The sequence below is a fragment of the Mustela erminea genome, chromosome 1 (genome assembly GCF_009829155.1).
Source record: "Mustela erminea isolate mMusErm1 chromosome 1, mMusErm1.Pri, whole genome shotgun sequence".
NCBI lineage: Eukaryota > Metazoa > Chordata > Mammalia > Carnivora > Mustelidae > Mustela > Mustela erminea.
Genome location: NC_045614.1, coordinates 55,573,433 through 55,598,940, shown reverse-complemented (window position 1 = coordinate 55,598,940; position 25,508 = coordinate 55,573,433). Strand labels below are relative to the sequence as shown.

Genomic DNA, 25,508 nt, shown 5'->3' with positions numbered 1-25,508 from the left:
GAAACCCACATGTGTTAGTTACAGTAACATCTCCTGCTTTATCAAATATGATCTCTGTTAATTTCCCACTCATGTGAAGTTCAAAATCACCTCCTCTAAGCAGTGATTCAGAAATGGAGTTTCTTCCATGTTGTGACCCCACCATCTCACCATGGTCATCTACATTATGCTGGTGAGAAGGAAAATGGGAGGCAGGAAGGTCTCAAAGGGCTTTGGAGCCCAGGCCTGGAAGAGGCTTCCTTCCGTCCCATGAAGTGTATATATGTAGAGAGACAATGCATGGTCTTAGGTTAGGTTTCCTCAAGGCAAAACCTTAGTCAGACTGTTATGCATGTATTTACTTATGGAGAGTTCGATTGTCACTAGAAAGAGTGTGTTTGGGGGAGGGGGTAGGGCAGCAGGATGAGGCAGGAAAGAAATCACACAAAGAAGTGGTTTCTGGAAAGGTCTACCTCAGCCTGGTCCCACAAGTTGCCCTGGAACATGAGCAATACTAGAGGGGATGTTTTATCGTCCCACGGGAAGAGTGTAGCATCCCAGAAATTCCCCAGGGACGCTCCTGTTGGCTGAAAGCCATTCTCCATGGAAAGGTGCAGCTGGGAGCTGTTCGCAGCCAACATTTGCAGAAGCCGGGAGGCGGTGCGCCACTTTGGTGATGGGGATCTGGGTGGAGCACCAGCAGCGTCTACCGCAACAGGAGAGAGAGAAAAAGCTTCTACCGCAGAGAGCAGAGGACCAGGGTCATGAAAGATAAGCCAGAGTTTTCTAAGAGTGGGAACTCCCCAGTATTGATACCTACTGTGAGATAAGTGCTCTCCACACATCTGAGCTCATTTTGTCCCTAGGCTAGCCTTGTCATACTGTATGTTAAGGATCAGACTCTCACGGCCTCAACTGTGACCTCTTGAGGGCAACTTTGGGTCTATTTCACTTTCAGTCAATGCTCCTTTCTCCAGCTCCACGCTATATGACAGGCCCACAGGTGCCAGAATCTCTCACACGAGTTCCCAAGGAGCTGGGGAGCCAGTGAGGGACACAGACAGCTAGGTAAGTGGGTCACCACAAGACAAACTGGTGGAGAAATGCCCCCAAAGGCGTCCCCTGCACTTGGCCCCGTGCTCAAATTTCTCTTGAGCAGAACAGATGCTAGGTGTTCACTGAATGAAGGAGAAGAGGTCCCCAAGGACTGGCTCAGTCCCTGGCATGGAGTAGTCTGCTCAAGGAAATCTGTAGAACGGCTGTCCCTGGGGTTGGTTGGGGGCTCAGAAATTACTATGCTTTCTGATCACTCATCTGTCCTGGCTAAGCTGGATGTTGAGTTGAACGTGTCTGTTCAGACCCCAGAGCTGCCCAACTGTCTGTGGCCCCCACTCCAGTGGACAGGCCTATTGCCAGAACCCAGCTGCTCTCCACTCCCCATCCTCTTCCTCATGTCTTTGCAGGAACAGGATAAAAAAATGTTACTTTGGTTCTTCATCCACTGTAATCATTATCTTTGTCAGCTGGGGCTGCCACAACAGAATGCCAAAGACTAGGTGACTTAAACCACCAAAATTTATTTTCTCACAGTTCTGAAGACCGGAAGTCCAGGATGAAGGTGCCATCAGGGTCAGTGTCTGGCAAGAGCTCTCTGCCTGGTGTGCAGATGGCTACCTTCTCACGCATCCTTAATGGCCATCCTTAATGGCTCCCCTGAAGAGAGAGTGCTCTGCTGTCTCTACCTCTTCTCATCATGAGGACCCATCCTCATGACCTCATCCAACTCTAATCACCTCTCTAAGTCCCCACCTCCAAATACCATCACACTGGGGTTAGGGCTTCAGCTTGAGAATTGTGGAGAGAGGTTGGGGGGGACACAATTCAGTCCACAGCCCCCATCTACTATGTGTTGGCTCAGGGCATAAAAAGTCAACAAGAGAGACATAGTCCCTGCCCTTGTGGAGCTTACATTCTAGCTGGAAAGGGAGAAAAAAATGGGAGAAAAGTTAAAATATATATGAGATACAATGAGTGATGAGGAGAACATAAATCGGGGGGGACAATGCAGGGCTAGTGTTTAAGGAGAGATCTGAGTGGTGAGAAGGCCATCATGGGACACATGGAGCACTGAGGAACGGCCCCAGCAACTGGAAGATCAGGAGGCAAGAGATGGCGGTCAACAATGAGGTCAGAAAAAATGACAGAACCTGATCCCACAGGCTCTGGAGGCCCCCATAAGGCATTTAGATTTCACTCTAAGGGCAACCGGAAACCACAAAGGGGGTTTAGGCAGGGGAGAGATATGGTCAGATTTATATTTCTAGAAGTTCCTTTGAGGTTTTGGGTGGGCTCCATTCTGCAAGGGAGTAGACTTCAAGAGGGATGAAAGTGGGGTGGCAGATGGAGGCCGGGTTGAGGTCTAGAACTGAGCTAGTGGCCTGGGGCAAAGCAGTGGCATTAGGGACAGAGAAGGTGGGGAGTTACACAGCAGTATCACTATACAAGGAAGCTGATACAGAAGGAAATAGGTTGGAGTGCACTGGAGGCAGAGTCAACAGAGGATGCTGATGGTTTGCTTGTGAGAGTGAGAGTTGGGGAGAGGTCAAGGAGGACCCCAAGGTTTCTGGGTGCACAGGGTCCCCTAAATCTCAACAAGGAAGAAAGAGTCCAGGAGGCTAGCAAGAGCACAGGTCTGATGGAGAAGATCAAAAGTCCCATTCTATTTGCTCTGACAACAGAGAGTCATTGAGGGCTCTCCAGGCAGGACAGTGACCTGGTGACAGTGACGAAGGGGATGCTCTCTTCGCTAAATGCCTTCCCTGCTGTGGGACTTTCCCAGAAGGCTGAACTTCAACAAATGTCTTTTGTCCATTTTGTTCCCGGAGAGAAACAGACCGTATCCCCCCTTTTCCAGTTGCTAGGACACTAATCTCTTTGAGAAAGGCGTGGGAACATCTGGTTGGTGGGAACAGTGCTTCTGGGAATCTCCTTTGTATCTGTGACTCTATTGATTCTCCCGGTGCTCCAGGGTTCTCCAACGAGGCAGCGTGGCGGCTCACGGCCAGTCCTGCAGGCAGCAGAGAGGAGAGCTGGCAGAGGGGAACGGAGTCCCTTTCAGTGAGCACTGATTGGATGCCAGGCCTGTGCTGAGGCACTTGCCTTTGTGTGGGAACCATCATTTATCCCAGAGGGGCCAGCGCTCAGAGAGAAGAAGTGGCATCCAAGCTTTAGCTTTCTTTCAAAGGAATATACTGGTTTTGCATCTGGTATCCTCCATCTCCTCACTAGAATTCCACGAAGCTGATCCTTTGTTCACTCCTGCACCCCTCGTGCATCGAGAAACGTCTGATGTGAAATAAGAACAGCACTTAGCATTTGTGGGGTGGTTCCTAGCTGCCTGGCACTTTGGTAAATGCTTTGCATGTCTTACTTCTCTTAGACTTCAACATGACTCCAGGAAGTGGATATTGTTTTGTCCCTGTTTTACAGGTGAGGAAGCTGAGCACAAAGAGATGAAATAGCCTGCCTAAGAAGTAGCGGAACTGGTGATCCCAGGCAGTCTGGCTCCAGAACCTGGGCTCAGAGCAGTAAGACAATTTATTGAATGAATCAATGACCCTGCCCCTGACACACAGAAAAACTGTGTTCCTCACTAGGACCTCCCATCCCCCTCCTTCATACAACAGTGGCAGGCTTCCTCTGCTGTCATCTTTGTGGGATATGGACTTCGGGGGTGGGGGGGCTAGGTTTCCCCACTGCTCCCTCTGGACCACAGGTGGATTCTGCTCAGAACCACCCAAGTGCAAGGCTGCTGGCTTCCCTTCAGGGCATGAGCAGATTGCAGGCTCCGGGCACTTTCATCACCACGGATGGAGTGGGCAAGTAGGGGGCTGTGTACCCACTAAGTCAGAGCCAAGAGATGCCTCAGGGCTCAGACAGTGTCCTTCCTGCTTCTCTGTCAAGCAATGGTTCTCATAGGGTACCATTGAGAACAACCAGACCCTTTCAGCCTCCGGCTCCTTGTGTAGACTCTGCTGACCTCATCCCTCATCATGGCCTCACCTCCCCTCTTCCTCAATTCAGAAAACTGTTCAATATTCTGAGGCCCAGGACACCTGGCTCTTCGACTGTTCTTCCCAAGTCTATTGATTAGAACATGAACCTATGCTCTGACTCAGGGTTTCAAACCCAAAAGGCCAGACTGAGAAAAATCAAAATGGCATTTGAAACTTACCAATCCTCGCCTTGGAATTGAGAGTTCCTGGCATTTGAAACTCCAAAGTCTAGGCTTTCAAAATGGAATGGGTGGTGCTGGGAGATAGGGAGAGGACCAAGGATTCAGGGATAGGGTAGGGTGTGTGTGTTCACATGTATGGGGGAAACATCAGTAAATATTTGTGGATGAAAGGTTAACAAAACCTTTTCCTTCTCTTAAGAATAGATTTGACCTTGGGTTAACGTACTAGCTCTGTCAACCCTAGAAACCAGAAAAAAAGGTGGAATGTTGGCTGTGTTGCCAGGCAACATTGCTTATGTTAAAAATGGCTCTTGACCGGTGAATTACATCTAGACTAGAAGGACAATGAATGAATGAATTATAAGTGCCTAATAGGGATGCCATAATGTTGAGCTTTCTTGTGTACAAAGACTCCTAGAACTGGGTGTGTCCTTGCAGGCACCCTAGAAGCTTTGATATGGAGCTGCTGTTACAAGAGACATAGGCTACTATGGCATGAGTCTGGATACCCACACCCGCCCAATGTACATCTCATTTCCTGGGCCAAAGTCGTCACCTGGGGACCAAACATGACTAGCTCTTGGACTGCTGTGGAGACTCCTGGGAACAGGAAAGTCCTGATGCTACCCTTAAGCAGGCTATTCTTGGACTGCAACAGGCAGGTCCTATGGTCAGGTATGAATTTCATTGTTTCCATGAATTCAAAGAAGACGCCTCCCCCCATAGACTTCCTCCGTTAGCTCATGTCTCTGCTTCAGTTACAGCTAGCGAAGCACTTGGAATAGTTAACTTAGCTAGAGCAACATCTAAAGGAGGGGAAGGCAATGCTCACTACTGGCCTAGGACTTCAACATACTGTATAAGACTTCATATCATCTCATATCACTCCATTCAGGTGAGGATAATCATGCTTGTTTTATAGATTAGGAGACTGAGACTCCCAGAGGTAGAGACTTGCTGAAGGCCATGCAGAAAACAAATGGCAGAGCTAACATCAGATTTAACTGCTGATCTCTTGGGGCGCCTGGGTGGCTCAGTGGGTTGAGGCCTCTGCCTTCGGCTCAGGTTGTGATCTCGGGGTCTTGGGATCGAGCCCTACGTCGGGCTCTCTGCTCAGCGGGGAGCCTGCGTCCACCTCTCTCTCTGCCTGCCTCTCTGCCTACTTGTGACCTCTGTCTGTCAAAAAAAAAAAAATACATAAATAAAAATCTTAAAAAAAAATTAAGTGCTGATCTGTTGCGTACAAGCTGGCAGGTCTTGTGGGCTATTGTGAACCTCAGTCTCTCCCTAGAAATAAGTGGATGTAATTACACTACCATACAAGGAGGCCATGAGGCTTGAGAAAGTCCACTTTTCAATGTCAAGTGCTAAGTGCAGCAGAATTTAAAATCTCCCCCCTCTATCATCATCCTGTCTGATGCCAACCCACCCCAGGGCTCTACTATCTAGCAACAGTCTGTAGTTGCCATTGGCTGCATGGCAGATGTCCCCAGTTCTGCAGAGCAGTGTTTCCAAGGCACAGATTATCCCAGATCACAGCTAGAACAGAGGTCCTGGCTGTGTCAATAGCCAAATCTGATTTAAAATGGGGACCCTGATTGCCAGCATTCCAGAATCACCTCTGGCAAATGTGAGTAAACATAGCTGTCATTAAAGCAGTTAGAGAGAGTCCATTCGTTCAATAAATATTTGATGAACACCTGCCACATGTCAGGCATTGTGAATACCATTTTCTATGAGCATGCATAATCCTTGCCCTTAGAGTTTCAGTCTGGTTAGGAAAACAGACATTGATCAAGTAACCACTCAAATTAATGTATATTTTTTCAACTCTAGCAAATGTTGCAAAGGCAAATTGCAGGGTACTACAAAAATTTGTAACAGGACATCTGTTGTAAACTGCTGTTGTTATTACCCACCAGCCTCATTCCCTCATTTTCTCAATTTTCATTTGGGGACCCATGTTTCTCTCTCATCAGCCCATGTGATTCAGATGGGTATGAGCTGAAGGTAGACACATAATGCCAACCAGTCAGAACATTCCACTTCCTCACCACTTCAATGATTGGTCAAAGATTTGCATGTGACCTAAGTCTGGCCAATGAGATTAAACTCTGGGACTTTTTTAAGGACAATTAGGGAAAGTAAGTTCTCTCTGTACTGGGGTTTCTAAATTTAGAAAGGTAGAAAATCTGGGTCTGCCATGGGGACCCCACGCCCCCGGGACAGACTACCTAAGCGTGGAGTCCCACAAAAGAAAGTTGAGAGATTTGTCATTAGGCAGCTTCCCGTGTCATCTGAGACCCGAGGTCCAGCTCTATCTGAAGCCATTATCCCTAGGCTTTTCTGTTATCTGAACCAACAGTCACTGTTTTTGGCTTAAGTCAATTTAAGTTTGCCTTTCCACCACTTGCAATTGAGAGCTCTGCCTAGTACAGGACCAAAGGATCTTGGAAGACTTCCCTGAAAAGTGACATTCACATTGAGTGCTGAAGGACAAGTAAGAGTAAACTAGGCAAAGAGGCCAAGTCTGAAATCAGGAGTTTTGGACCTTGAAGACCTTAAGAAATACAGGAAAGGGGAGGGCCCTCATCCTGTGTGCAGAAAAGGCATTCACAAAGGGAGATCATCATGGGGAAAAGGCAAATCACAAATCACACCTAACGCTTCAAAAACACATTGTCTTTTGTTCCAATAGGGACAGAAATGCTCATCTCTATTCACTTTTGATAAGACCTACCTACGTTATAACAATGAGTTCCTTTTGCAGACAGAAAGATGCCCTTCCCTGCACTGGCCATTCCCAAGAGGGCAAGGCCCAGGCATGCCTTTGAAGCTTCTCTCCTTCTGGCTTTGGAGGCAGGAAGTATTTTTTTAAAGGGAGGAGGAAATTAAAATAAAAAGTAATAACAGACTGAAAATGGGGCCTGTTTCAAATGCAAATAACCATTTCTTAATTTACCAGTTTTATAACACAGTGTAATTTTGTGTTTCAGATTTTTTAAATTTTTAAGTGTTAGTTTTTTTCATTATGAAAGTAATATAACCACATTTTGGGATATGCAGAAGAGAAAAAAAACCCAACTCTTTATAATTCCCTCATTTCCACTCAACCAAAGTTAGTTTCTTTGGTGTTTTTCTTCCTTTTGTTTGACTAGTTCCATGTTGTGTGTAGCCCAGCGCTTTTCAAACTCTGATATACCAGCAGATCACCTAAGGATTTGTTAAAATGCCAATTCTGACTCAGTAGGTCAGAGGCAGGGCCAGGGAATTTTAATAAACTCACAGGTGATGTCACTGCTGGTCCTGGACCACACGCTGAATCACACAGAGCTGGGGTAAACCCCAGGCTGTGTGGTTTTAGGCAACCCACTCAGCCTTTCAGCTCCAGTTCCTAAGTCCTGGTTCTTGGGGGGGGGGGTCTGCCACTGATGGTAAGAGACGTCCAAGGCACCCATGACTAAGCACTGCCAAAATGTCACTGGGAGGACTATGTGGGTTTGAGGAGCCACTGAGGTAGGGATGAGATTCCTGAGGAGCCCACTCCAGAGGGAAGCTCTAAGGAGGGTGAACCAGTAACTTCAGGGCTCTGTCTTACTGGGGCCAGAGTGGAACTGCTCAGGGTGTGGAGCGGAGGCGGAAGCTGCCACCCACATCTCCCATTCTCCATCCTCCTACCATGCCCGCCCCTCTGCCACATGAAGGTTACACAGATTTCATTAATCTTGGCTGCTGAAGTGGGACAGATGATTTCAGTCTCAGCCTTGCCCCTGTCCACTGGATGTGTTCCCAGCTAAAATCTTAGTTTATTAAACCCTAAGGTGTCTGGTTGGGAGGGGGCCACTTTCAATAAGAGATGTGTGTTAAGTCTCCACAGTTCTAGGGAGAGCTGATCATCTCCCTTATGCCTACCACACACAGCATCTGCTCCTCTCCCCAGCATCCCACAGCAGAAAAGCGCCCCCTCATAGCTTGGCGCTTGACGGTTTATGATCTGATCCCTTGTAGCTTTCCTGCCTCATTTTCTTCTGCCCCACACTCTAGCCACACTGAAAGGTTCCCAAGCCCAACTTCCATGCCACTGCCGTGTTACTTCCTCTGCATCAAATGCCCTTCCCTACCTTGATCATCGAAGAACGAGCTTCAGTTTATCCCTCGGAACCTGTCACAAGTCTCCTTCAGAAGCCTTCCAGAACCTCTCATGCAGGGGCTGACCTCTTGCCCCGAGCCTCCTTCGTGCCGTGTCTTGACCTTCGTGACGTGTCTTCGTGCACGGACCTGACACGGGGCACAACTCTTGTTACCAGGTGGCTTAGGAAAAAACGAGGGGGAGGATTCATTGGTTTGCCTATGGGAAAAGTCCTGGTGGTAGAGCTGGTTTTAGACACAGCTGAGACAAAGGATTAAACTGTGCCCCTGGAACCCTGCTTCTAGCTGTGGATTGGCTCTGCCTTCCTTTGTGTGGGTTTCTTCCTCACGAAGTCCCTCACAATCGCACACACCACCTCTTACCTCTAAGTTCCGGGAAAGACTTCACTCTCCCAGTAGCCCTGCAAAAGCCCCAGAATCAAGTCTCAGTGTCTGGCTTGGTCACGTGCTGATCCTTGAACCAATCACTGTGGCCGGGGGAATCAAGGGCTCTCATTGGCCCAGCCTGAGTGACGTAGCCACCCCGCTCAAGCAACAAGTACTAGAATAGGGAGGGGCCGTTTTTGGAGGGAAATCGGAGCTCTGGAACCAGAGGCCAAGTAGGCGCCAGGCAGCCCACCTTGGATGTCTTAGAGCACTTTTCACATTGTATTATTTGTTTATACCTCTCTCTTCCAGCTAGTTGGGAATGAGGGTCTTTCTAATTTTTAATTCCGGAACAGCATTCCAGCCTAAGGGGCAAGGAGCTTAATAAATGGCTATTAAATTGTACATTTTAGGCATTGCCTTGTGGTGTGACCTACATAGCAAGTAAATCAGAACAGGTTTTGACAACGAGTTTTGTGATATGTATATTAAGATAATGCTTCCTGACAATTTTTTAAAATTATAAAGTGAGTTTTTTGCTCAGTGTCAGTGCCCATACAGGGCGAGTCCGTGGGTCTCTTGTGGAATCCTCCGGATGCTGGAGAAAGCAGGGCACCCTCTGTCCTCAACAGGCGAGAAAACTGAGGGGCCCAAATCACTAAGTAGATTATCTGAGGTAACACGGTGGAATTGGTGGGAGTTAATCCCACCCAGGCTGACTTTCCAGGCCTGGCTGACGGTTTGCTGAAGGGGTTCTCAATTCAGGGGGACACAGAGAGAGAAAGATCTCAGAAGCACCTTCTGGGGCTTTTTGGAAATATTTCCCTTCGTTTGGGTTCCCTCAGAGGCAAACCCCGAGATGAAGATTGAAGTGTCCATGCTTCACTTGGGAGGGGATCCAGGGTGCACTGCTGAGAAGAGTGTTCGAGAGTGTTTGAGGGAACCCAAGAGGGGAAGGCAGCCAGTGGTGCAAGCGCCAGGCATGGACACCGCTGTGAACAACTGGAGCGGAAGGCCGTGGAGACCAGCTGAGGGCCAGGGAAGAGCTCAGAGCAGTCCCACCCCCGGGGAAAGGGATCTGGCCTGTTTTACCCTGACTCTCTTCAGCCATTGGTTGGGGCTGCTCCCTGGGACAATGCTTTGCCAGGCTGCCCAAGGCTAGAAAAAGGCCTCGCCACACCAGATGGACAGACCGGGGGCCTCACAGGGGGCACTGACAGAAGCTGCTGCCACCCTCGTCCTCCCAAGCTGGAAGTGGCTCTTCAACAGAAAAACAGACCAAGATATTTTAAATCGGGGCTGTTCCAGTCCCCCAACAGTGGAGCACATCAGGCGCTCACCTCATCGCCCAGAGCCTGGGAAAGCCTGAGGGGGAGGTGCTGGAAGGGCCAGTGTTTCCCCTAGGCTGTTGCTTCTTCCTGTTCTCCCTTCACTTTTCTTACTGTTTCCCTCAAGTATTAATGAGTGTCACACAAAGAGGCTCCTGAAGAGTGTCCGGAGGGTTTGAAATGTGGTTCCTGGGGTTCGGTAAACAACACAGGTTGATTCTTTTTCATTTCTTCTAAGAAAATAATGATCAAATATTTTAGACAAAGTGGAAGAACAGAAACGTCGCAGAAACCCATGTACCCACCCACAAGCTTTAGAGCTAGACCATTTCAAGCTGATTCCATCTTTTCAAGAACCACCATTAGAGGGGTGGAGGCAGGAGCCCGAGCTTCCAGGCTCCACTCTGCCCTTCTCGGCTGTGGTCTTACAGGTTCATTTCATTGAGTCTCAGTTTCCTTTTCTATGAAATGGGGATCATGGCAGAACCTACCTTAAGGGGAGAACAAGCTAATGAGGAAACATAGGCAGTCGGTGCCTTTTGTTCTGGTGAAATGTTTCATTGATTTCTTGATAAGCCTGAGAAGTCTTCATCTTTTTTCCTTCTTCAATGGCTGCAATCTTCACTCATGATGTTGGTAGCACAATAGAGTTCTTAGTGAAAAATGAGTATAGGCAAGGCTGGCCATTTCTCAAGTCTTGTCAGCAAGCAAGTACAAGGATATATATACTTTTCGCTATTCTAGGAGGGGGTCACATAGGTTAGCTCATGAGCGAGTATGGGTCTGTTCCAGTAAATATTCACTTATTTGCTTATGCAGGTGTCCTCATTGTGTGCGTGTGGGGGGCAAAACATGTGCATGAACTTCGTGTCAGTGGATACTATCCCCTGACACACTTTTATCTGGTTACATTTTTTTCCTGTCATGGCTAATTTTGGGTCATTTTAATCCTGTTATAGTAATATCCAAATATTCTGACATTCCTTCAAAAATCCTCCAGTTTTTATTTTCTCCTTACTGCCAAGAAAAAAGAGATAAAAAGACCTTACATTCTAAGTCACACACCCCGTGCCCTTCAAGAACAACTTCAGAACAGAGGGGCATCAGTTAGCTACTGCTGTGTAACAAACACTACAGTCTCAATGGCTTAAAACAATGAACACTGTTGCTCCTGAGACTACAGGTTAGCTGGGTGATACTTCTAGTCTCAGCTGGGCTCACTCACATGTCTGAGGTCAACTGAGAGTCCTGTAAGGAGCTTTTTGATCTGCTCTGGGCCCTCTTGTACTTTTGGAGGTCAGATGGCTGGAAGCTGGTCCAGGATGTGAGCTGGGACATCAGGGCTCTTCTCCAAGTGCTTTTACATCCAGCGGACTAACCTCCTTTGTTCACATGGTATGAGAGAGAGAGGAAGTGTGCAAGTACTCACAATTTACACAACTCACACCATCATTTCTGCCACATTCTGGCCAGAACAAGTCATGAGTTCAGCTCACTTTCAAAGTGGTAGAGAAATAGACTCATCTCTCAATGAGAAGGGCTGCAAAGTCATATTGCAAAGGGACATGAGGACAGGGAGGCCATTAATACAAAGAACCTACTACAAAAGGGAAGCGTTCTGGAATGGTCAGCCTATCTCCTTTGCCACTACCCACAGCTGAGGCATGCGGGTCTTCAAATTGGCAGGTTCAGCCTTGCTCCAGCGAAGAAGGGAGGGAAGGAGGGAAGAAGGAAGAGAGGACTGGGATCTTGGTAACACTATGTCCCCTCCCCATCCTCGCCAACAGCCAAGGGTCTGGGAGGGATTCACTCTGGCACTGAGTGTTCCAGGCATCCAATTTGGAGTTCCTAATACTTAGTGAATCCCTGAGACAGTGCTGTAAGTTGGTTTAATAGGGCATTACTGGTGCATAAACTAGCAACTAATTGTTTAGCATATTTACCCACGTCTTTAAGCAACAAGATAAACATATGCAGTCTGTTCCACTGTCATTGCTGCCATGATGATCATGTTCATTTAATCCCTCTTTCAAGAACCGTATGTTAAAGGGTGTTCCTTGTCTTAATTCGGGGTGCCTGAGCTTTAGGGTACTCCATCAGAGGGAGTTAAAGGCGGTATCCCTCCAGTCTCACTGACCATCCTGTGGACTTCAGAGTCTCCTCCATGCCAGCTTCCCCACCAGCTTCTGCCTTGTCCCTGGCTGGGCACTCAACCGTCCGTTGTCATCCCCCATGCCAATCACTTGTCTGCCTGACTTGGGTGACAGCAGCCCTGGGAGTCAGATTTGGCTCCAAATCTGGGCTCCACTGTTCTTCTGAGTTGCTTCGGGACATTTTTAAAAACCTCACTGAAACTCAGCTTTCTCATCTGGAAAATGGGCATTAGATGATCCAGATTGCTGGTGAGGTTCATTCAGAGTAAAAGAGGTTCACTCAGAGTCAAAGATGGCGAAGGTTGAATAATCTGGCCCCTGTTCCCTCCCTGAACTCTTCCGCTATTCAGCAACCTCTCACTCATTTTCCTCTGGCTACATGAGCCTCCTTGCTCTTCCAGGCAGGCTGCTTCCTGGGGGCTCTTAAACATGCCATTCCCCCAAGACAGCCACATGACTCTCTCCCTCACACCCTTCCTGCCTTTGCTGAAACTCACCTTCTCCCTGTCTGCCAGGTCTGTCTAGAGAACTTTGCGACACTCCCCATCTAGCTTCCCTGCTTGATTTTTCTCCTCATTACTTAGCACTGTATAATTTACTCCACAGTTCATCACATTCACACATCGTCAAAAGCAAAAGGAGCCATTAGTTTTGTACCACATAGGAGAAAAAAATACCACCAATTAAACCGTAGAACAATGCGAAGACACCATTGAAGGCAGGATATACTCTGATTTCAGACATGTTAAATGTGAGGAAAAAATCCCTGTCATAGAATTGATGAAATATGATGTATTTTACTTATTTAGGTGGTTTCTTTTCTGTTCTCCTCACTGAATGACAGCTCCAGAGGATCTTTGCCTGTTTTGTTCAGTGCTGGGTCCTTGGCACACATGGCACTGCCCAGCACCTGGGAGGTGCTCACGCAATATTGTTCAACGTTGAATGCTGTCTCTTCACTTCCTAGAAAGTGCAAAACCTTAGAATTGCCTTAATACTGCCCAAATGGGTTGTATGAATACCTGGCATGAGATACAGCATGTCAAGAAAGGGATCAGGTGGAAAAGCAGCCCCCTGGATAGTGGGAGGGAGGGAGCTCTACGCATGTTGTAAATGCTCACTAAGTATTTATTCATGTATGATTCGATGGTCTGAGATGTCTTGGATCCCAAACTAAACACTGGTGTGGGGCCTCTCCAGAGCGTGGGAGCAAAGGGCTTGCCTCTGCAGGAACTCATTGCTACAGTGTGGATGGCGCCCCCTAGGGTTGGGGGACACCCTGCTTGAATGGTCAAACACAGCCACCCTGGCTTCATGCCTCCTCCCTGTCCCCGGGACGGGACCCAATGAGAGAGGGGTGTGAACAAGTGAACATGGCGACTCATGGGACCTGTCACAGGTTGGGGAGTGGCAATTCGTCCCATCCTCACCACGGGCCTCTCACATTCAGAATTGAGACAGTCCAGGAAGGTCACATTCTGTGTGAATTTTTAGTCAGTGCTTTGTAAAAACATTAATGAAGTCTAATTTTAAATGCAAAACTGGAAATAATACAAATATTTCCCTTTACACACACACACACACCAGTAAGTGGAAGGAAATTCAAGAGTCAAACACTTTCATAGAGGGCAGGCCAAAAGAATTTTAAGTTGCCCTGCGCTGCTGCCACACGATGGCGCCACGCCAGCCATAGAAGAAGTTGCCTCTGTCCTGTCCTTGTTGGCCTCTAATTCTGAGAGTGTTGAATTATGCAAGGTCTTCAGGAACACTTCCCTCACATACCCCTTGTTGTCTTGTTCAATGCATTCATTTGTTGATTTGTGCCATTTAAAATATACCACTTTGTGACACCATTTCTTCATTATTTGCTCTATAGGAGCCCCCGAACATGGAAATGGCCCAGAGTCCGTTGGCTCTGAGATGCCCCAAAGATTTATTTTCATTGACCCAGAAGAGGCAGCATCCTCTTGGATGAGTTCCCCCATCCATACATCCCCGGAGACTTCCATGTGCACATGCACGAAGCAAATACTCCCCCACACATACCCTAGGAAAGTCTTCTGCTGGAAACCAGATGTCAGAGATGGACCAGATGGGCTCTTAGGCACCTAGAGGCTACAGGCTCCCAGGGGAGACCTCGTGGAGCAGATGATGTTTGAGCTGAGTCTTGACCTTTATTGGGTTGAGAGTGTGAACATGAACATAAAATTATTAATTACCCATCTAAGTCTTTGTCTCATTGGAAGAACTACAAGCTTCTTGTGATCAGGATACACATTTTATTCATTTATTTTTCTGCCCTTCTATTTAACATAGGAACTGGAAAGTGAATTAACTATGCAAAGCCCTGCCTGACATGTAGTAAAGACTGTGTAAGCATTTGCCACCGTTATTGGTCATGGTGTTATGTTGTAAGTAACCAGAATCAACTTATACAGAATGAGCGAGTGATGTGGTGGGAAAAGGCTCAGATCAAAGACCTAAGGTTTGGATTTGAATCCAGGATGTGTCCCTGACTAGCTCTGATCCTCAATTCAATATTGATAAAATGGGGATAATAAAATCTTTCAGCCCTGGCATTTTTATGGTGAAATGAAATTTGAGAACATGGACAGAAAGCAACCAGACTGTGGAAGGTGCTCCATGCTAACTCTGTTCACCCTTCTCATGTTATGGCCCCCTAGCACCTAGCATAGGACTGGGGGTGTGTATGGGCTCAATAAATGTTTATTAATGGATTGATAAGTAATAGTCTCATTGCTTTTAGAATGTTAGTCATGAGGGGCACCTGGGTGGCTCAGTTGATCATGAGTCTATCTTTGGCCCAAGTCATGATCCCAGAGTCCTGGGATTGAGCCCCATGGGAGCCATCTTCTTCCTCTGCCCTCTCCCCAGGTGCTCATGCTCACGCTCTCTCTTTCTCTCTCTCTCTCTCAAATAAATAAAATCTTAAAAAAACAAAGAATGTTAATCATAAGACATGTTCAGTGTCTTAAACTCTTAGGCAGGAATGGGAAGTATCTGACTTATGACTCTGCTCACTGCTCAGCACCCAAGGCAGACATTACTAATCAACCATGAGATTCTACCGGTTAGGACTGGCCAGTTAGGGTCAAGCACAACTGGCCAGATGCTTCAGGTGAGGGCAGTGAACAGAAGTGAAGAGTTGGCCCTCCTATGGGTCCAGGGGAAGAATAACCAGAAGCCTTCCTGAAACTCACTTTGGCTTTGTCCAGAACTGGTTGTGAAAAAATAAACTGGCTTCTGTGTTGACTCGCTTACATGAAGAGAAACCCAATTTCTTTATGATAAAATACCTCTCACACTAATGAGTCTCCCTAGAGTCTTTACAAGTTGGGGTTTGATTTGGCTTTTTGTTTGTTCTGAATTACCAGGAAGACTTTTTTTTTCTTTAAGTGGCAGGAAGCATCATTCCATCTGAAAAAAATCATCATGATGCCTCTCTTTCCTGGGTGGTTGACTCACTTGCTTGGCTCCAGGAGGCGCTGCCACTCAGTTCTGGTTAGGGGTGGTGCGCACGCCAGTGTGTGTGCACGCCCACAAACCACGGGCACACACACACACACACACACACGCACACACACATGCACACACACACCTGCTAGGGGCAAAAACACGCCATGCTTGAAGTGGGTGTGTCCCCCACGCCTGGGGCTGCCGACAGAAGCCATTCTGCAAAGGCTTGTTAATTCTTAGATGGCAGGGTGTGAATATCGTCTGACATTTCTAGCGCGTCTTCTCTGCGCTTCGTCTCGCCCACACTGAACCATGCACCTGCAGAAGGGAGCACGAGCGTGCTTGGAGCAGATGTTGTGTGCCCTGGGAATGCTTAAATATGTACTGTAACGAAGGCGTTTGTTATCCAAACACAGGACCAGAGGGAGGAGGAGCTGGTGGGGGGCATTGCTCTGGCTTCCCCAAGTCTATGTCTGAGTGACCTGGGTGGGTAGCTTGTTAAATCCCAGGCTTGGATAAAAACAAAAGGCTATCCTGGCTTTATTTTTTTTAAAACAAGCTCAGGGAGATGTTAGAGTTTATTATAGGGGGGGAAAAAAAAACCAAACAACACATGGGCTGTGGAGTCAGAGAACCCTGACTTTGAGTTCCAACTCTACCATTTAACTTAATGGGTGAGCTTAGGTCAGTTGTTTAGCGTCTCTGAGCCTCCTCACCTGATCTCTTAAAGGTATTTACCCCTCAGGATTGTGGTCAAGGCCACTAGGTTAGTGATTCATAAGCTGGATGCAGTGCTGGATATTATTTTCTTTATTTGAGCTGCTAAGTTAAGAGTGGCATGTCAGGGCAACTTTGTCCTGATACTAGAGATACTATGAACCTTTTCTAGTTGGCTCTGGTTCTCAGCTTCCTGTCCCCAACTCTCGCATTCCTGTGTGTCGTGGGGGTGGTTCCACAGGTCCACTCTCCTGCAGATCCAGCCCCTTCCCAGGCCTTGAAGGGAAAATGTATTATGTTGCTCAGTACTTTGCTGGTTGCAAGTGATGGAAAATGGGAACTTATTGATTTGTGTAATGAGAAAGTTCAGGGGTCTATCCGACTTCCTGAGGTTAGACATGAGGCACAAACAGGCCATCTGAACTTGATTTTACCCTGTCTCTGTCTTCTCCACTTTCTCCAGGTTGGCTTCATTCTCAAGATTTTCCTCATGGCCACAAGATGGCTGCCGGCAACATTGGTTCATACTTAGCCTGAAAAATGTAAGTCTCTGTCCCAGCATTCTTAACAAAATCTTGAGACATACTTTGACCAAGCAAGGTGAGGAGAGAAGGAACTAGGCACCGTGTCCAAGGAATGCATCCCACTCACAGGCTGATGACACCGGGCAGGAAGACAGTGTGCAAAGTTACCTCCCCAAAGAAAACTTGAGGGTTCTTGCTCGTCAAGGAGCGTAGGATGCTGGCAAGACACACTGCAACCATCTACTACCTGTGTCAGCCTGAAGCTGTGGTCCAAGGGGCTCAGCATTGAGCCTTCTCATTGGTGCACTCCCCTGGGACCCAGTGTCCCTGCTCTGACCACAGGTCCATGACTCAGAAAGTGTTGGGAAAATGAAATTAAAGTACCTGCTTGGGTGTTGTGAGTGATCAATGGGGTCATGTAATTAAATGCTTACTTAGCTCATTGTTTGGAGGCAGTGCTTTATGCCACCAAGGTTATTTCCATCTCTGGGATGCAGGAGGAAAGAACATCCCTGCCTCCCTGCAGGGAGATCGGGGCCTTGGGGCTGAGTTCTGGCCAATGGGCTGTAGGTGGGAATGGCATACATACTCATGTCCAGGCCTGGCTGCCTTCCATGCCGCCTCTATCCCCTGCCCGTCTGGTGGAAGCAAAGTGCTCCACCAGAAACTGAAGCTGCCTTCCGAACCAGCACTAATGCCTCAGTCACTGTGTGGAGGCAAGCCCCCCCAGGAGATCAACTGGCCCCAGGTACATGGGACTTTGTGAAAGCAACAACCAAACCTTTGATACGTTACATCAGTAGTTCTCCAAGTGGGGGGGCATTTGATAATATCTGGAGACATTTTGGTCTCCGTTGAAAAGTGGGGTGGGGTGAGGAAATGGCATCTAGGGGGTAGAGGTCAGGGATGCTGCTAAACACCCTACAGTACCCAGGACAGGCCACCGCAGAGAATTACTTGGCCCCAAATGTCAATAGCACCAGGGTTAAGAAACCCTGCCTTAAAATATGAACACCTTGAGAGAAAAGATTTGTTATGGCCCTATTTAGAACCCTCTAACAGCTTCTATCACACCCAGGAACAATTCTGGACCCTCCCTACCTTGATCTATAAGGCCCTGTAGGTCTGGGATCCTGCCCCGCCCCTCCTACCTCACATCCTGTCCTCTCCCCCTCCCTCACTCAATGCCAAGCACCTTTGCTTCTTCATCTGACCTTTTTTAGACCTCAAGGCCTTTGTACCTGCTGTTCCCTCTATCTTAAATGCATTTCCCCCTGCTCTTCCAATTATGCAGGTACAAGTTACATGTCACCTGTTCAGAGACACCTTCCCTGATCACACAGTCTGTTTGAGATTCCCTTCCACCACCTCATGATTCTCCATTATCCCACCATATCACCATTATTGGTGATCACGACAAGCCCGATCTACAGTGCGGGAACGTGCTGGTTACCCGGGAGGGGACGGATCTGTTTTCCCTGTGGAACGTGAGGACACGAGGAGAGTGCCATGCCTGTGTCAATTATTTCTGTCTCTCCAGCACCTGGCACAACAGCTGGTGCCCGTGCAAGGTAAAAAATAAATGTGTTGAATGAATGAGTAGATGAGTAATGGGTAGAGAGAGCAGAGTCTTTGCAGTCAGCCACCCCTGGACTGAATTCTGGCTCTTCCACCAACTGTGAGTCATCTTCCATCTCCAAACCTCCCATCTGCTCATCTGTAAAATGGACATTAAGAATCCCATCTCCCAGGCTGCTATGAGGATATAGGAGAACAGTGTATGCAGAGTGCCGGCAGGATTCCCAGCACAGAACAGACGCTTGTAAGATGTGCAGTGAGTATCAGGTACATGGATAAACACACTTCCCTGTGTGCTCTCATTTTGAGGATGAACACTGGGAAGGGAGGAAGGAAGATGGAGTTGGAATGCCAGAGCCCAGTTTATCCAGCGGCTTCTGCTTCTCTCTTCCTCAATGATCCTATTCTGTACCCCACCCCTTCCTGTAAGACCATGACCCTCGTCCTAGTCTGCCCAAAGTCACAGGACCCAGCCTGAAGCCCGGTTTCCCTGCAGTCTGCCTCTCCTTTGCAAGATCCAGGAACAAGGCAGCCAGCACTAGGGTCCCTCTAGTGAGAGTCACAGCCCCTCCCTGTGGGTGCCTCCCAGTCCCTGCCTCTATCTGCATCCATCTAGACCATGCAGGAAATGAAAGTAGGCAGCCATCCTTTGCAATAAAGAGCTCCATAACACCCTGTGATGTCTGCAAAAAGGAATGTGATTCGGGGCCTCTTTCTTTCAAGTACAGTTTCATAGCAAACTTGGGGCCATAAAGAAATTCTGAAGAGTGAGGACAGCAGGCAGGATGCAGAGAAGGGGTGAATTGGAGAGGTGGGTGCAGGAACCCCACCTTGTGAGACAGACAGGCGTGTGAGGTTAGGAGCTCCCGCATGGTCTCAGCGCGGACATGGAACCTCTCTGAGCCTCATTGCCCTCAGCTGTAAAATGAGATGGCAACAGGCCTTGCCAGGTTAGGTTATTGTGAAAATCAAATAAGGTAAAACTTGCATAGCTCCACTTGACTGTGGGCTGACCCGGGTGACTTGCTTCCAAAGAGTAGGGGTGCCAAAGGTTAAAGATGCCTTATTAGTAGAGAAACCTGCAAATCGGGCCTCAAGCCAGGTGAACAAAGTTAATGTCAGTGATGAGTGACTTCAGCAGTCCCCAGCAGGCTTCACAAGCTGGCCTCTGAGCAGCCTGAGCTGGACGGGGGGATACACACAAACAAGCTTTCTCTTGTCCCATCTCTGCAGCCAGGCTCTCTGGCCCTCCTTTGGCACTTCTTAATGAAGCCCCAGGCAGTTTACAACCCCAGGCTCTCTGGGGTGGAGATTTTACAGTCTCTCCTCCCAACCAGCACCTTGGCTCCATCAGCCGTCCTTTTCCAGACTGGCCATGGAGCCTGTTCTGGGTTGAAATCTGTCTCCTCCATCAAATGGTGTATTGAAGTCTGAACCCCAGTATCTCCAAATGTGGCCTTATTTGGAAATACGGTCATTAACAGATGTAATTAGTTAAAATGAAGTCATATGGAAGAAGCTGGGCCCCCTAATCCAATATGCCTAGCAGACTTACAAAGGCTTACAAAGGCCTTGTGAAGACAGACACGGGGAGAAGACCAACCAAAGATGGAGGATTGGAGTGATGCTTCCACAAGCCAAGGGACACCAAAGATTGCCAGCAAACCACCAGAAGCTAAGAGGAGGTAAGGAATGACTCCCCAGGAGACCGTAGGGCTGTAGCCCTGCTGTCACCTTGATTTCAGACTTCCATCCCCCAGAACTGTGAGACAGTATCTGTTGTTTTAAGCCACCAAGTCTGGGCCTGGGAAACTACCATGGGGCCAGAAGGAAGGGTCTGCTTTGCCCCACTTCATGGCCTTTACCATCCTCAGAGGTATATCCCGATCCAAACATTGCCAGGTCCCTGACTTGCCTTCTGTGCTCCCTCTCTGGAGCCCCTCATTTGGCTTCAGGCCCCCCTGTTCCCTCCCACCAGTGGGGATGGTGTGGGGGTGGGGTTGAGTGTGGTAAGGCATCTTCCCCTGCTCTTCTCCTCAGAGGCACTGGTTGAGGTTGGGGGCAACACTCGAGACCCCATGATGGGCCTTTTTCTCCAGGTATAGAATTCTTTGTACCCTTTGTGTTCAACTGTGGCCTCAAGCACCAATTTCCCAGGTGGCAGGACAAGCCCCACTCACCATCCCTTTACCCCAGATTTGCAAGCTCAGGTGGGTTTTCCAGACCACCAGATAATCCTTGTCCCACCCCAGCTGTACCTTCAGGCTTCTGCTGGTATTCACCTGCTGGGCCCCTTGCACCCACAGTGACCTAACGACAGGTGCCTCCTTCAGAAATATTCTGGGGTCTGCTCTTATATAACATTTTCTCCCTTCCTCAGTAGAGTTAAATGGATGAATGAATAAATGAATGAATGGAAATGCGCTGCGGGAAGACAGTGTGATGTTCCGGAATTAGACTGCCTGGGTTCGAATCCTGGGACCAAGACTAGCTGTGTGACCTTAGTCAAGTTACTTAACATCTCTGGCTCTCAGTTTCCTCATCTACAAAATAAGGATAATAACAATACATACTCTTGAAGTCATTGTGGGGATTCAGTGAGATCTTGCCAACAACTGATTTGGGGCCTGATGCCAATAAAGGTTAGCTTCTTTGTCATCCAGGGCCCAAGTCTCGGTATCTTTCTGCCTCATCCTGTGTCTGTGCTTAGAACCTAATTTCCTTAGGTCCAGCCTAATCTTTTTCCACCCACTGGGTTCAGCTAATTCATCCAGTGCTGAGTAATTTATTATCACAGGCAGTGCTCTGGAGACAGACCAAAGGTTAAGACGCTACAGGCTAGACTCATGGGGGAGAGACACATTTTTAGTCTGAGGAAACAGGATATGTAGAAAAATGGTACACATGCCAAAAGGGGGCTGGGATGAAGAACCTCTTAACTGCCCATTAAAGCCTCACATAGCAACACAGGTGGCAGCCTGCAACTAAGCGGCTCTGAGACTTTGTGTTGGAAAAAATGACTCCAGGACCCCCTTTAAAAAGAAGAGAGTGGTTTGGTGGCCGTGTCCACAGGGAACTAGCTGCTGTGTGTTTCAGAAAGTATCCTCTCTCCCCCTTCTTTAAAACACCTAGGAGATTTGACAAAATCCACTTAGGAGATGAGCAGGAAGAAGATAATTGGTCTCCCACCCAGTCCCACCCCCTGGGGACCCAGCAGGGGGACAAAATGGACCTCAGAACGCTGCAAAATATGCAGCGTCATAACACAGACTGTCTTCAAGTGTGTGCCTTCTGCTGTGAGAAAACCAGCACTGTGCAAAAACTTCTGTATTCTCCAAGTGATGCATGCACATCGCCCGTCAGCTGGCAAACCATTTCTGTACCCTGGATCTCCAACATCCTGTGGGTCCAACCGGGTGCAAGAGCTGAGGCACAGAGGGGTGAGGCGACGTTCTCGAGGTAACTGAAGGGGTGCAGCTGGGACCAATCTCAGGCTCCTTGGAGGACAACCTGTGCTCTCTCTCACCAGGCTGGAGTACCTCTTTTCCTCTAGAACAAACCCAGGTCTGTGGTGTGTGGTCTGGCATCCGGTTGAGAAGATGACACCCTAGGAAGAGAATGACCTGGTAAAGAACATAAGGGGCTGTGGCCTCAATTTTCATATTTGGTAGCAGAAGGCAATTCCAGATGGACCCAGACGTTTGGAAAGCATCGAAGGAAGAATTTGAGGAAACAGGATATGGGAAAAATCACGGGTGTGTTCAGAGGGCATTTCGATCAGTCCAAGATGAAGCTTTCTCTGCTTCTCCAGACCTTGAAGTGTGTGAGGCTGAGGGAAATAACGGAGGTTCCTTGTTTTCTTTCTTAGTAATTTCAGTGGCTTGGTAGGAATTAAAGTCAGCTGGATGCCACTCTGGTGAGAACTTCTGGTAAAGGTGATGGTATAAACCTGCCTAACGAGCATGAGGATGACAGCAAAGGACCATGACAGGCATTACACAGAGAAAGCTAAACCCTTGGGGTCTTCTGGGCATCCATAAACAACTAAACTTTCTTTCCAGCTGTCCAAGATCAGAACCCCCTGAATGGCATCATTGCCAGCGGTCAGCTGGGCAAGAAAATTAAAGTTCATGATTTCCAGTCCGTCTTTGTCTTCTCCTTCTCCCCCTTTCCCTCTTTCTTTTATGTAATTCCTTCCTAGCCATTTTCGGATGGTTCCCCTCTTGACAAGGAAGTAATGTGCACAAAATTAATCCAGTGTCTTTGAGTTATTCTTTGACTCTAGGCTCCAGCACAAGCTACCTTGCAAAGGCCCTCTGGCATGTCTCTTAACCTCTTGGGTCTTGTTTTTCTCCTCTGTAAAATGGGGATAATAGCTACCATCTCTGGAATTATTCTAAGGATTAAGCCAGATAGATAACGCATGAAAAGAGTTACACACATGCCTGACATCCACTAGTGCTACTGCTAAACTCATCATTTCTATCAGATTCCTATGGTAGCGGTTGTCAAAAACTGACCTCAGTGCCTCAGAGCCAAAATAGAATGCATGGAGAGTTTGGGGTTAAGAGGAACGACAGCTTTATTGCTTTGCCAGGCAAAGGAGGCTGCAGCAGGCTAAGGCCTTCAAAACTGCAAGCCCTCCCAAAGGATCTGGGCTGAGGTGTTTTCTAGGGAAATCAGGATCTAGCTGGTTTTGACAGGAATTGTGTATGTGCCGCCAGCCTCATTTGTCATGTCTTTGGGGGTGATATGGAGTTCCTGAAAGAAAAAAGCTAAGAAGGGAGGAGGGGAGGTTTGGGGAAGAGAAGAAAAGGTTGTTTAGTTTAAAATTAAGCCTGGCTGAAGCATTAGTGCAGCTATTTTGATTTTTGTTCAATTTTGTGCTTTTAAACCATTTCATAATGAATTACCACAGATATAGTGGCTTAAAACAACATAAATTCTCCTATGGTTCTGGAGGTCGGAAGTCTGAAATGAGCCTTACAAAGTGTGATATTATGAATTATAATAAATCTACATTTGGTCTTCAGCCCACTTCCTGACCCAGATCTCCTAAACCCTTGGAATTTCCTAAGGGAAGACAGCAATAAAGGAGTCTTGTTTTGTTGATGAGTGACTTTTGGAAAGCACTGAAAGACAGGGGCTGGTTGCTTGGGGAATCATAACCCAGGTATGATTAGAGGGTTGGGATGCTCAGTCCCACCTCTGACCTTGGTGGAGGTCTCTACAGTAAAATGTAGGTCTCTACAGTAAAATGTAGAGATTGAGTTCAATCACTAATGGCCAATGATTTAATTAGTCATGCCTATGTAATGAAGCCTCCATAAAATCCTCTAAAAAAGACAGATTTCGGAGAGCTTCCAGGTTTGTGAGCATGTAAAGATTTGTGGAGATTCGTAGCTTTCTCAAAGAGGGCAAGGGATCTCCATCCCCCTTCCCACATACCTTGCCTTAGTTTATCTTTTCCATCTGGCTGTTCTTCTTTTTTTTTTTTTTAAGATTTTATTTATTTATTAGACAGAGATCACAAGTAGGCAGAGAGGCAGGCAGAGAGAGAGGAGGAAGCAGGCTTCCCACTGAGCAGAGAGCCCGATGCGGGGCTCGATCCCAGGACCCTGGGATCATGACCTGAGCCGAAGGCAGAGGCTTTAACCCACTGAGCCACCCAGGCGCCCCCCATCTGGCTGTTCTTGAATTACATTCTTTTATAATACAAACCAGTAATCTAGTAATGTTTCTCTGAGCCCTGTGTGCTGCTCTAATAAATCAATCAAACCCAAGGAGGGGTTCATTGGAACCTCCAATTTAGAAGCATAGGTGACAGCCAGGACATGGAATCAGTATCTGAAGTGAAGGCACCCTTGTAGGACTGAGCCCTTAACCTATAGGATCTGAGGCTATCTCCAGTTAGATAATGTCAGAATTGAGTTGAATTGTAGGACACAAGAAGCCACTGGAGAATTGCTTGCTGGTGGGAAGACCTGCACACATTGAACTGGGGTGCGGAATCGCTGCAAGGATAGAACCTAGAGGTCATGATGCTATACTCCTAGAGGTTCTGGAAGAGGGCTTCTTTTCCTTCTAGAGGCTGCCTGTTTTCCCTAGCATGTGGTCTTTGATCCTTCTGCCTCCTTTATAAGGACCCTTTTGATTACATTGGGCCCATCCAGATAATCTCCCTATCCTAAGATCTTTAATTTAATCATGGCTGCAAATTCCCTTTTGCCACAGAGGTAACATATTCAGAGGTTTTGGACATTAGAAGATGGACACCTTTGACCAGGGGTCATTAGGCTGTCTAATACAATCATTAATATTTTTACCAACACTAGCTCATTTAACTTATTTCATTCTCATTAAGTCCCATGAAGTAGATACTGTTTTACTCCCATTTGGAAATTGAGGCACAGAGAAGTTAAGTAACTTTCCCAAAGTCACATAGCCAGTAAGTGCAATTGGAAACCAGGAAACTCGCCTCTGGAGTTCATGTTCTTACCAGCTGAAATATGTAAAGTGGAACATAGTAAGTACTATATTCATGTTACCTATTATTATTGTTATTTCTACCAAGAGTAATATAATAATCTTATATAATATAATCACATATGGTTCTTGTGAGAACTAGATAAGTTAACCTGTGAGAAGCACCAGACAGTGCCAGTCATACTGCAGGTCTTCTAAAGGCATTTAGATCTTTCCAGTCCTACCAACCCGCCTTTCTTTTCACCACGAAGAATATTTGTGGTCACTACGCCCTCCCCAAGATGGCGCCACCCCAACACCAAAATCCGCCCCACTCAAGATGGCGCCCATTGCTCGAAAGCGGCATTCGCCCTTCTCAAGATGGCGCCAACACTAACTCTTGTTATCCTTTCTCTTTCTTCAAGATGGCCTTAACACTGGCCATTCTTTGACTCTCTCAAAATGGTGGCAGGTGCAATACGCACAACATCTGACCTTTCCAAGATGGCGCCGGTGTCGCATACTTATCGTCGCT

General features: G+C 47.5%; 1 long non-coding RNA gene across 1 annotated transcript; it reads left to right on the top strand.

Annotated features, from left to right (window-relative positions):
- The first annotated feature begins 4,538 nt into the window (after positions 1–4,538).
- LOC116600674 lies at positions 4,539–18,292 on the top strand. The gene is made up of 4 exons (XR_004289748.1): positions 4,539–4,891; positions 4,975–5,111; positions 16,870–16,948; positions 18,225–18,292. It is a non-coding gene; the product is annotated as an uncharacterized LOC116600674 (long non-coding RNA).
- Positions 18,293–25,508: the final 7,216 nt, after the last annotated feature.